The sequence below is a fragment of the Echeneis naucrates genome, chromosome 11 (assembly GCF_900963305.1).
Source record: "Echeneis naucrates chromosome 11, fEcheNa1.1, whole genome shotgun sequence".
Classification (NCBI taxonomy): Eukaryota; Metazoa; Chordata; class Actinopteri; order Carangiformes; family Echeneidae; genus Echeneis; species Echeneis naucrates.
In genome coordinates, this window is record NC_042521.1 from 7269450 (window position 1) to 7282498 (window position 13049).

The 13049-nt window shown below is 38.9% G+C and overlaps 1 protein-coding gene across 2 annotated transcripts in view; it reads right to left on the reverse strand.

Annotated features, from left to right (window-relative positions):
* Positions 1-9237, reverse strand: part of slc45a4a (solute carrier family 45 member 4a) — a 41891-nt gene extending 32654 nt beyond the window's left edge. Inside the window, exons 1-2 of one of the 2 annotated variants that reach the window (XM_029514158.1) lie at positions 9101-9237; positions 7969-8050 (exon numbers count right to left, since the gene is read on the reverse strand). The gene's annotated coding sequence lies outside the window, so the exon portion shown is untranslated. Of the gene's footprint in view, positions 1-7968; positions 8051-8995 lie in introns of both variants that reach the window. The other variant, XM_029514157.1, reaches the window with a different exon arrangement.
* Between the last annotated feature and the right edge of the window lie 3812 nt (positions 9238-13049).

The following is a 13049-nucleotide window of genomic DNA, read 5'->3' on the forward strand; positions in this document are numbered from 1 at the left end:
ACTCCTGTTGAAAATGTAAATATTATTAGCAAAGCTCTTCTGCTTCTCATTTCACTTCAATTTGCATGATAAACGAGTCAGTTTCACCTGTGGGTAAAAGTAAACGGCATAAAATTGCTCCATACCATCACACACATTAGTATGTTGATTTTTTTTTTAAACCACTCTTATAATGAAGCCACTATCATATTATAAAGACCATAATTATGAGCAGCCGAAGGGGATAACACATTGGTTCATAAATTCAGTAGATTCTCATCGGCTATGAATTACTCTTATAATATGCAACTGGAATTTGGTGATTTTTAGACAATGGACCACAACAAATTACCAACAATACTAAGTCCAGTGTTGTCTGCAGTGGTGCTGTATGTGGCATAACTATTAGCGACATTGCTAATAGTTAGGATTCTGCCTTTTTTTTTTTTTTTTTTTTTTTTTTTTAAACAGATGGAAATGCAACAGTGGATTTGTTGCCACTAAAAAAAAAAAAAAACAACTATTACTACACACATTGAGAGGTTCTACTAAGAGATGATCCAAAATCATTTAAAGCATGAGGAAATGATAATGCAACACCCCACTAAACTATAGATAAAATGAAATGGGACAAATATTTTCTGAAAGCCTTTAGTTTGAAGACACTAAGTAAAAAAAAAAAAAAACTCTTGAAATTAAGATGTTAATGCCACCTTTGTGAGTCTCGAGGCACAAAATGGGGCTCCGGTCTATTTTGGAGGGGCTTAAAGAGCACAGGTTCAAGGAAAATACAGTCAGAGTTAACACAACATTGGCAAAGGTTATCTAAGACAACGCAGAGTCTGCCGTCTGTTGTGTGAGCTACCTTAGCAGCCAGCAATAGCTCAGTCATCTTTGTGTTTATTTTTAGCCTAGCTGCCTAAGAGGCTAATCAGTTAGCACCGTGAACGGCCCACAAACGGCCGGCCATAAGTTCACACCCACAACAGTTAGGGCGCAAAGTGAAACCCATCAGACACCTTTAGCTTCAGCTCTTTTTGTCATCCAATTTCCACACTACAATATCTTTACATGACCTACTGGGTTTCAGAAAAAAAACAAAGCCTCAGTGCAGGCAGGATCAAGATGGCCAAACCTTTATATAAATATATATTGGTTTGTAATAGATTGAAACACACACAAACGTACACAGTATTATTTTAATCTTCCAGGCCTCCTGATCTGAGCCTGTCTAGACAGTTGATGTCACGCAGTGTCTGGTGTCTGGCATCAGTTTCATGTAATATACTGGCCCAGAAAGTGTTCATCAAAACTAGGGTGTTAATGTGTTGTTATTAAGGCCCTCTAAAAAAAAAAAACATTGTTGACTGTTGCAGGTCTGAATGTGTGGAGCTGAACACTGGGAGGTTTTGACAGGCTGCTGACAGCGACCTTGGCCTACTTCTACACAAGAGTCACGTTGCTAGTTGTCTGTAACCCTCACCACAAAAGTGCACACCCGCACACATACACAGTCAGCCAGCAAGGGGACAGGCCCCCTTAGGACAGAAAGACAGGATGCAGGTGGGGGGTGCAGTAATGTGATGTTGGGTAGGGGGTACTAGAGCCAGAGATGGCACAGATGGGGTGTGAAGTGGTGAATTACAATCATATGTATGTGTGTGAGTGTGTGTGTGTCTGTCTGTTGGGCGGAGTGGGTCGAGGGGGGGGATTATAGCTGCCTGCACAAACCTGTTCAGGATCATTCAAGACCTCAACGTGGTTATTACTCACACATCGAATGGAATATTCCATTCCATTCCATGTGCACATGCAGAGGCGCGCACACACGCTCCACCTCGTACATACACATATGCTTGATGCTGATAAAGGCCAACACCAATCAGCTGCACCAAATGTCTTGACCTGCATCTCCTTTCAAACACACTCATATAGTTGTCAACAGTAAAGTCAAATAATCACAGTCGAGTAAACAACAATGTGGAATGCATGTTACTTGTCGCACAAACAAGCTCATGCTGCAGCAGTGATGATATGGTAGAGAAACACAACGATGGAGTGTCATCATAGAGCAATATTTGTGATTAATGTTTTGGTTTAACGCCGCTATATCTGGGTGTTTATTATTATTATTTATAGAGGAACATGCTGTTCTTTGTGGTTTCCTGTTCAAGCTGGTGAGACAAAGCCTTTGGTTAAGAAACAGTTAGTGGTGCCACGAGAGATGAAAGTTAAGTTGTCTTCCTGTGCTGTTACCTATTGTTGCCCCATTTAGTTGGGGTTATAAAACAAATACAAACCCAAATGTGTCCAACAGTCTCACCAAGCCTGCCAACATTAGCTGCCAGCTGAAAACAACAAAAAGTCGTAGATGTGGGGCAACATTTTCAACATCAGCATTCTGTTAAAACCAAAACACATTATGCCACTACATGAGCAAGAAGCATCTAATGTGTTAATAACATCAGAATTACACAATTCTATAAAAAAATGCAATCAGAGTCCCTGCAGTCAAACACGGCTGGTGCTTTAAAAAGTTATGTATGAAACTATAACGTGTATTGACAGAATTTATTTGATCGCTGTGGTCATTTTAAGAAACAACATTATGCTGGAGAAACACAGTATGGGTGGGCAATACCACAAAATCTGGTTTCAATCTTGTGGAAAGTAATAGCAGGCCGGAATGAGGCTTCTTCTGAAAGTATTACCATCAGATGACTCACCATGCAGTATTTCAGGTCATATTTTTAGTATTGATTCTAAAGATGTTACTGCAAGACTGATGCTCAAAGCAGCACGTTTACTAATGCTCATTTGGTACAGAAGCACTCATTTTGCTGTCTGTGTAATTCATTTGCATGCGACAAATGAACAAATATCTTTATGCACCAGGCTCCTGGCTAACAGTGTCCCCAGCAGCAGAAAGTGCACACTGAGTGTGGACGGAGAATGGAGCAATCTGCTGCACTTATATTTATTCCATGCACTGTCAAGTCCCTCATTAGCTTCGTTGTGTTGCCAGTCTTAGCACTAATTACCTTTTCATACATACTGCATCACTGTTAGCATCGAGTTTCCAAATGAGATCTTGTCTCCGTCTTTTAATATAGCGCCTATCAGGGATGGGATGAATAGTAGCCACACTGCAGCCTCCAAAAACACAACAACACACAGAGAGACGCTGTGAGCACTGTCTCTGGGGCTAACCCAAGGTTTAGCCTCACATGTTTTTCCTGGATGCCTCCATACAGCCAATTGCCAGCACTTTTAGATCTTGGCACATTATGTATGCTGCATTTTTACTGGCCCACTGCCGGTGATGAGATTAACCTCTTAAAGTATTGAAATTTAGGTCTGCACAACTAGAGATTTTTTGATACTTGATGGTATTGAGGCATTTCTGACAGTGTCAAAAAAGTACCGACTTCAACACCCAGCACAATCTTTTCATGCAACACAAACACAGTGTGTCAGTACACTGTGTTTGTGTTGCAATACATAATATTAATATACATAATACTTACACACAACCATTTATACAAAACCGAAAAACCATGAAGTCCTCTGCACACAGTAAAATTCCCAGTGTTGTGAAGCGTAAATGATGTAAGATGCAGTCGTGTCAGTTAGATTAAGCATAATAGAATGAGCAACAAGTGAGTTGTGACTAAAATCTGAATGCCCTCAACTTTGAAATGATGGGTAGGACTCCCATGAAACCTTTCCAGTCCTCCGAGTTTGTAGTATTACTCAGACAGCATTTTCAACTGCAGCTCAAAGACATGATCACAGGATGTTGTAATCAAAAAGAGACACCAAACAGGCTTTGGTGACTTATGTCTGAATTTACCAAACACTTTACCAAAGATTCTGCCTTTCCTCTGGAGGACATTTTCAAAAACATCCGAAAAATAAAAGGGGGGGTTCTGTGCAAAAACAATCCAAATATGAAATAAAGTCTGAATCAATAGCTTGGCCAAACAACCAGACAGAGCTTGTCAAATTAGTTGGTGGCATGTTTCTTCTTTTTTTTTATATCTGGTAGGCCATACTGAAACCTGTGACAGAAACAGAACTACCACATAATATGACAGACAGAGACAGAGATAATGTGAAAGAGGAACAAGTGTTTCAAAGTAGCTTTGGGCAAATAAAACAGTCACAGTGTGACGCTGTGGACTGGGGCACTACTTGTGACAGTTCTAACCAAATGTTGCAGCAACAACAGAGCCGTCACATTTCACCTAAAGAAAAACAATAAGCAGCTATCATATTCAAAGGCATCAAACCCATTCTGAAAGTATAAACTGAAACTGCCCTCTGCCTTTCACATCATCAACACAACGATAAAATTAATGTCATTCGCCAATATGTACTGCAGACAAACAAAAACTGTAATTGTGGAGAGATAAGTGTATTATTGCACTGGGTGCGGTGTGTTTCCCTAATGAAGACCTGGATCTGAAGGGCTGCCAGTCATTTCTGGCATCTGGTCAGATGTCTGGGTAGACTCCCACAGGACATCAGTTTGGCAGAAGACATTTTGCTCAGGATGAGTCAATAAAGATGGGAACAGTGATTGGATGAAACCCAAAAGGGTGGACAGAAAAGTTTCGTTGCCCAAGTTCTACAGAACTGCAAGCAAAAAAAAAAATTCCTTGGAAAAAACAAGCGAAACTTGCATCTATGCTGAAGGCAATAAATGTTTCATGGCAAAAGCTTATTGATGGGAATATTAAAATCAACCACAAGCAGCAACGGCTGATAAACTAAATTAGTTAAGGTTTTTCATGGCATCCAAGTTGAGAGAGAGGAAAAATCTGACCTGAGCCATGACTTTGGTGCATACTGTAATTAAAAAAAATCTACAATGGAAAAGACTTACGCAGCTTTGCAGAATCACTGATACGAGAAATTGTGCCTCTTATTCAATCAAAGCTTTTTACAATATTCTATATTAGCATCCCGCCAAAGTAAAAGAGAAGCAGGCTGCTAATCCAAACCACCAAATGGTTGGAAAAATGAATAATTGATCAAGTCAAAATGCCTCACTCCTCCCATGATAAGTATTTCAATTTCATTTTGAAATGTCAAGATTTCATTCACGCTATTTTGCCTTTAGGACTGTATTGTATTTCTCTGAGAACAACACTCCTCAGAGATCAAAAAAAAAAAAAAATCTGAATTAGGCCATTTGTTTTCTATATAATGAGCCATGACCAATAGTGCCCTTTAACAGTAAAAGGGAAGTGAAATCTCTGATTTTTCTTCTCGCATAAGAGGTCTCATCAAAATTATTTTTGGAGCTTGTTTGTTTTTTCCACATGATCTTCCTCAGGAGATGGTGATTGTCCAGTTTGCATCAAACTGTTAATGTTTTCATTTTGTAAATTTCAGTATATCAAGGAGTTCTCAATCGCATTATTTCAAATAGAGCAGGTGACCAAAAAGGAAAACAAAAAAACCACCCTGTCTGCTGAGAAAGGTCATGTGATAAGACTGAAGGCTGCTCAACAGCAACATCACCTTGTGGTGAAATTATTTGTCAGAAACTTTCTTTTTCAAATTATGGTTTGAATAAACTTTTTGGTTTGAGTGTCATTAATGTAATGCATCTTGCGCACATGCTGGTTTCTTCTGATGTCTAAATGATGAGTTTCATCTATTGAAGCACAATACGAGCTCAAAACAATTCAGAGAAAAAGAGATAGAGAGGAGAAGAGATGACAGGAGGGCGACCAAACACAGTGGAAAGCCTCTCTTTGATGACAGAAACTTGCCCCTAAACAACAAGCAGCCATGCGCACAGTGTTGCTGACAGTCTAATGATGAACCACACCCTAACATTTAATTTTATGTTTCCTCCACTCAGTATCACTTTGCTGATTGCTGCTCTTTGAAGAAAAAGTTCAGTGAGGATTATTTTTCACAGTGGACACAGAGACAAGAATAATGTAACAGAGTTCAATTGTGTTTCATCCGTGCCAGATCTTGACATAAATCCCAATTCTTTGTCCGTTGCATCAAAAAAAAAATAAAAGGGACAAGAAACACTCCCCTTATTTTTCCATCTGCTGCCGAAGACTGTGGCTCAAACAAGCTCCAAACAACACAACATTTATAGCTGCAACAAGTGTGTGCGTGTGTGTGCGTGTGTATGTATGATCTGGTAGAGATAAGGGAGGCTATTGATGGCACTCATGTAACTGAGACGACAAACACACACACACAGGCATAAACACAAAGTCTTGTGCTCTGATCAGAGATGGGAAGTCTCTCTCTCTCTCTCTCGCTCTCTTTCTTTCAGGTTTGTATACAGAAACTTCACATCAGTAGGAAAGGGGATTATCTACACACAGGATCAAGGCTCAGGACATAAAGTCAGGTCTGCTTGTTCTGAGTGTGTGTGTGTGTGTGTGTGTCTGCTGTATAGAGAAAGGCTAAGATGCTGGAGTAACTTGACACTTTATCACTCACAAATGATGACCAAAAATACAGGCTGCGTTATGTTTTGATAAATATAACAGAAAAAGTTGCCTGATAAGAGTTACTGGTGATTGTTGCTACAACAATAGAGAATTGTAAAGTCTTCAAACTCATGGATATTTTATTCTGCTAGGTTTTGATAGGTCCAATTCCACATTCTCACAGATGTTGCACAAATTACAAAGCACGAGCCAGAATATTTCTTCCCACATTCATTCTTTGTGCCAAGATAGCAGGGTACTGTTTCACATGTAGCACATGGAGTAATTAGGCATACATAATATTAAATCCCTTCATAAACATCCATAAATGCTGTTTCTAGTCCAATTGTTTACTAAATTTGGCAAAATTTAGTCAAAGTCTTTAAATTTACTTTGCCAAATCAACTTTATTATAATTCGATGTCTACTTTGTCTTTTTTTAGTCTATTCAGGGCAGCTTTCTTAGCTAAGAACAACAGGAAGTGCTTAAAGTGGGGGAGTCACAGTCACGCGTCTAAAACACTTCACGGCAGCACACCTTGGTGGTTTGAGGAACTCCCAATGTGATGTAGGAGCCATTAACCAAACAGATCTGGTGTTGGCTCACACTGTATTACTCAACAGCTGTCTTTGAAGGGCCAGTCAGTTTGGAAAATGCGCGTTTTGGTGAACATGCGCCTCAGCTGCCTGCTAATGTTAAGCATCTGTCAGAATAAAATGCAATATACATGTAAAGAACAGTAGAGCATGTATGTTGGCTGTGCACTAAAACAGTATGTATGCATTGTTAATGGAAATATGAACCAGTTCCCCTTTGCAAAGTATATAAGGTTTGCATGTGGGTAGATGAACAAAAGCTTTTCTGTGTACATGTATGAGCGGGAAACATTTGCTCTTCTGGCAAAACATCAGAGCAAATTTACATTTAAGTGCATGAGAGTGTGCATTCATGTGACTCTGCACGTGATCCTTTGTGTCTGGCTACATTTATGTGGTCAACTGTGTGTTTGGGTAATAACTCAATGCTGACTAGGCAGCAGTTGATCAGCAGTTGTCAGCAAACACTTCATCAAGAGGAAGTGGATTGCTTTCACTTCGGCTGAGCCTGGTGCAATGTGAAACCTAAACTGCATGACAACATCTCAGGAGCAAAACTGTGACACAAAAAGATAAACGTTCTTGGGAGGAAGTGAGTGTGTGTGTGTGCGTTATCACCGGTCCGTCAAAACCAACAGCACCATCAGATCGTGCCTTATGGTGCACACCTTTTCATCACTGTCCTGTGTTGTTGCAGTTTTTAGCGGGACAGAAATATGCTACACTTCAAAGACAACAGCTGGCACATCTGTTGGCCATTTCCATCTCTATGGCACAGTTGTATTGTTTTTGTTCTGATTCACAAGCCAGCAAACAGAAAGTAACACGCACAAAGGGGACTTTAAAAATGCAGTGATGACAGTGAATAAAACAAAATTGGTGCTGCCTCCTCAGTGTTTGTGTGTCTGCGTTTGTGACTCACCAAAAGGCCTTGAAAGCTTCATAAATGTCGTCTGGATGTTGTTGTCTGGTCCAGGCTGCAATTTGAAGCCCTGAAGTTGTACCTGAGGGCCCGCACACAAAACAAAGAGTTAAGACTCAGTAAATCACAACAACAACTCACAAAACACACATTCAGTTTGTCACAGAACATTAAATCAATACGGGAAATGCACGCAACAGTGTCACACACACAAATGTAAATCAGTAGTTGCAATGCTCTCTGGTGTGGGGAACTAAGCACGATTGCAAAGAAAAACAAAACAGATGCATGTTAAAGAACATCTTTGTCATTTAATTTAAATACTGTAAACGCCAGTGGATCATCGTTTTCTGATGACAAGCCCTAATGTGACTTCACACCGAGATTCTTATCAACAGTAGGAGCGTACGATTGTCATTACTGTTTAACCTGCCAGTCATCTTTCGGATTCAACGATCACTTTCCTTGTGTCGGAACAGTTTTCTGTTTTTGTCTATTCCAGAATATCCTGATTTCGAATGTTTTACGGTTTTTACGTGAAAGTGGTTTTAATGATCCACTGCTTTATGGCATGTTGACTATTTTCTTGCAGATGTTCAGCCTAACCTTGACTGCTCTAAGTGTCTTTTATGTTCGAATCGACCTGCAGCGGGGTGGAAAACACCCACATCTGATGGCATCTGCATGCACCACTGGTCATTTCTGAGGGAGACACAGATGAGTAGTTGATAAAAAAAAAGGAAACTCTTTTTAGTTTCTTGATTGTCACCTGCAACGCCTAGATGTGAAAAATCCAAACAAACCAGTAGCTCTTGGTTTGTTTGTCAGGTGACAGGTCAGTCACAGGTGTCCAGGAAACTGAAGAGATGAACTAAATGCACTGAGTTGTGGTTCAGTGCATTGAGCCCACCCCGGACTGATTAAAAAACACTGAACCCCCAGCCTCTCTTCTCTTTTTGTTTTTCACACGGGCCTTTGGAAACTACTGTACTACTGCCTCCTCCTCCTCCTCTCTGCAGAGAGCAACCTGAGATGCTGTGTATTCCGCCTGCCGACGGCTGCCAGCGGCCGCCAAATCTCTAATATCCGTCGTCCCCCTCGGCCGGTGGTGTGAAGCGGACTCCGGGCTCACCTCGCCGGGTCGTGTCAGCCTCGGGCTGCGGGTTTGTGTCCGCTGAGCTCTCGGACGGACGGACGGACGCTCGGCTGCACGGCGGCTTTTGTTGCATCGGTCCTCGGCTGCTCTGCAACTGAAGCCGGGGCTTTAAATGCGCCTTTAAAGGAATATCTGTCGGAAGAAGAGACGTAACGCCGGCTTCCGCCAACGTCACCGCTCATTTGCATAAATGGGCGGGGCCTGTGAGGTTTGTTTATATACAAGCTGAGAGTCACTTCAGGATACATTTTAGGGCCACTTGTTTTCTTGGATATCTGCATTTAGTGTTATTTATACTTCTATTCCTCTGCACTCCGAGGAAAAATAAAACAGTGGACTTTTTTTTTAAGCTAAAGAGTGGATTTGGATCAGACTACCTCTAAAAGGCCCAAAACTAATTTGTCTAAAATAAGATGAAGTAGAATATCAGTTATAGTGGCATCTGGTGATGCATCTGGAAAATAAAGCTTTTTTTTTTTTTTAAAGGGTTTTTTTCTGTGTGATATTAAATTGGTAGCACTGTAGAGCTGATACCAATCAAACTATATTCATAAAAGGGTCAGTTAAAATGACAGGAAGAATACAACTTTTTTTTTTTACTTATTTCCTAAATTAATTTTACTGTAATTGTTCTACCTTTATTTTTGCTTGTTTTCTTTTCTTTTGGAGAGGTTCGATATAATAATGCAAAATTCTAAGGACAATATACTATACAATTTTTTTTCTATGCAAAAATCTGTTTTAAAAATTTTTTTTTTTTTGCTTTTGATAGTTTCTTTTCGATTTAAATAGAGAGCATGAATTAAAATAAGCTCATTATTTGAGTACTGCCTGTTAATGCATTAATTTCAATTATTCAATAAAAATATAATATTAAATATTATCATTTTATCATATAAATATTGAATGATATTAACTATTACTGAGTACTTAACTTTTGATAGTATGAGGATTTAATAATTCTTTTTAGTGAATAAAAAAAATACAATACAATAAAAACTATACAATAAAAATAAAGTGAGGATTCTTTAAAACATAATCAAATAACTTCATCAAATCTAATCTTTATTTGAACAGCTCCTCTGTGGGATTAGCAGGCTCAGTATCTTCTGTCTCTTCATGTAATCGCAGACTGACCCCATAACGCTGCATGGGGTCAGACCATCTGTTGCAGGACTCCTTTATCTTCTTGAAGATAGTTCTGAGTGATAAATAAGAAACTATGGCTTCATCTATGTAATGGCCATTTCAGCAAACATACAGTCACGTTACTGCTCTTTCTCTCCCAACCTTTAATTTAGTTGTCCTTTAAGGTAATTAAATTATCATAATCATGCAAACTGGATGACTAAGGGTAAAAAGGACTTGGAATCCCACATTGATCTATGGCTTTCTAACAATTTCCCCTTAAATAGTAAAAAAAAAAAAAAAAAAACTGAAAAAAAAAAAGGCTTTAAAACTTGATTGCAGTTGAGGAATCTTCATTAAAATTCTATAATAATTCAGGTTTCATTCAATTTCATTTCATGTAGTTTTTTCATGGTGCACACCGAAATAACAAATTTGCAAGCAGATAAACAAATGTCGACCTCAGATTGCAGAAATGACTATTTTTCAATGAGTCGATGCATTGAGCTTAATGCAAACAAGAACAGCGATACTTAGCAGCGTGTCATTTTATTAACCAAAATGTCTGCCAATATATATATATTTTTTATTAATTAAACTCCAAATCTTTTCAGCTGATAAAGAAAATACCACACAACAAAAAAGCCCGGTGATCGATTAAATTACTTTTATTAGGACATTCATAGGATGTTTGAATACTGTTTACAAAATTAAAAAACATCCCGGACATAAAAGTTGCCAGACTTCTAGATGAACACCATGTGAGTCCAGTCGAAATGTAACACACAAACAAGCAAACAAACAAAAAAAAAATCCAATTTTGAATGACTTTGCTATGAAAGTGACTTGTTGCTGATTCAGACAATACCACTGATTCTCTGCTGAAGGTGCATAAAACATTTTTTTTGGGGAGATGTTCCCTGCCCCAGATCTGGTACCAGAACAGACAGAAACGTGACAGACTAGATGGTGAATATGAGAAGTGACACACACAGGAGTGAGATAAAAATAACTCATTGTACATTCAGAGTTAGTCAGCTGAGACGATGCAAACAACATGGTGTTAGGTGAAAGACGGTCACATTTCCGGGCTCACATGCAAATGATGAAAAGAGCAGCGCGGTGTAGTTGTGAAGGGGGGTATATGTTTAAACCCAATGGCACAGCTGTCTATGTGAAGACAGTCTTTGAATAGAAATATACTAAACCATCATTGAGAACATCAGATGACTGATGCACATCTAAGATTGTGGTGGTGTTTTTTTTTTTTTTTTTTTATGTGATTGAACACAAAGCTACTACTGCCAGGATAAATCTGTATGGAAGGGATTTAACCTGATAAGATAAGTCTGGTGATATTCTATAGTTTCCTGGAGAGCCACAATTTTAATACGAACTCATCCAATCTTAAAACCTACCATGTTTCCTAAAGGGCGATCTACATTACAATAAACATTGACAATATCAAATATTTTGTGGACATTCAAACCAAAACAGAATTTCTCACTAATGTTTATTAATCCACTGCTGAAAATAGTTCCCATAAATATGGTTGTCTTTTAATTGAAAATAGTTTTTATGTTTTTTTTTTAGAAAATATGAAAATGTGTCTAGCACAGATACGGTGGTGTGGTCAAAAAAAAAAAAAAAGAATAGTGAGATGAAGCAAAAGAATAATAGGAATAACACCCTTAATGACAAAGACACACACACACACACACACACTCAGAAGTCAGGAATAAAACTAAAGCACAGTATGCCGCCCTCAGTGTTACAGTGCCGAGCTGGGAGGAAACGCTCTACTGTAGTCTCCCAAACTGTACTGCACTCAGATCATTCCTGAACTGGAGCTACTGTTCCGACACTGCTGAATTTTTCAGGTCTCGTTTCAAGTTGCAGTACAAACAGCAATTGTGTTTTTTCCCTTAAATATAACCCTCACTTCCTGTAAGTAAAAGTTTGTGGATTAGAGGAAACTGATTAAGAGCTGCAGGGATACAGAAAACAACTTATCTTCCACTGCAGCCGAGGCTCAAGCAGACCTGCATGCTGAGAGATTAACAACTGCTCATGGCTTTATGTAAATAAAACAATGCCCAGCACACAGGACGCACAGACATTTGTACAAATGCTGTGCACGCAAGTTCACAAGTTCACATCCACACGCACAACATTTTCTAAGGGAGACTCTGGAGATTTGGTGCACAAGGGCCTTGACTGGCTTCACTGGGAGGTCAAAGGTCATTCATAGAGCAGTGTTCCTTCAGGAACTAGCTGGACTTCTGACAAACACCTGAGGATGGTGGGCCGCATTTGTTATGGTTTAATGTTATATCTTCATTTTCATGAGACAGAGAACACAGGAGTTTAAAAGTCTGTATGTGACGTTAGTAATGAACCGATAGAGTTCATTAATTGACATTAATGGCACAACAAATATTTATTTTGATTATTTGTTGCAACAAAGCAAATTTGTCTTAATATCAAAGGGCGCCATCTCCTGGTAGACTCAAAAAAGTGCACAACACTGATGACGGAGTCGTAAAAGCTTTACTTACAGGACGAAGTTCTAGTATTAGTAAAATAATCAAATCTATGTATACAGGACACTTTTAACATCTATGAGAATCAATCAGCCACTTTATTTCTGGTCCTTTAAATAAATCTAATAGGGTTTAAGCCATCTTCACCTTTTGCAAATGGAGTTTATATATATTGTTATGAATCATCACACTGAGGTGTTGTTAAAAAACGTAAAAAAACGTAAACCTCAGAATAAATGTGAGCATGGATTTAC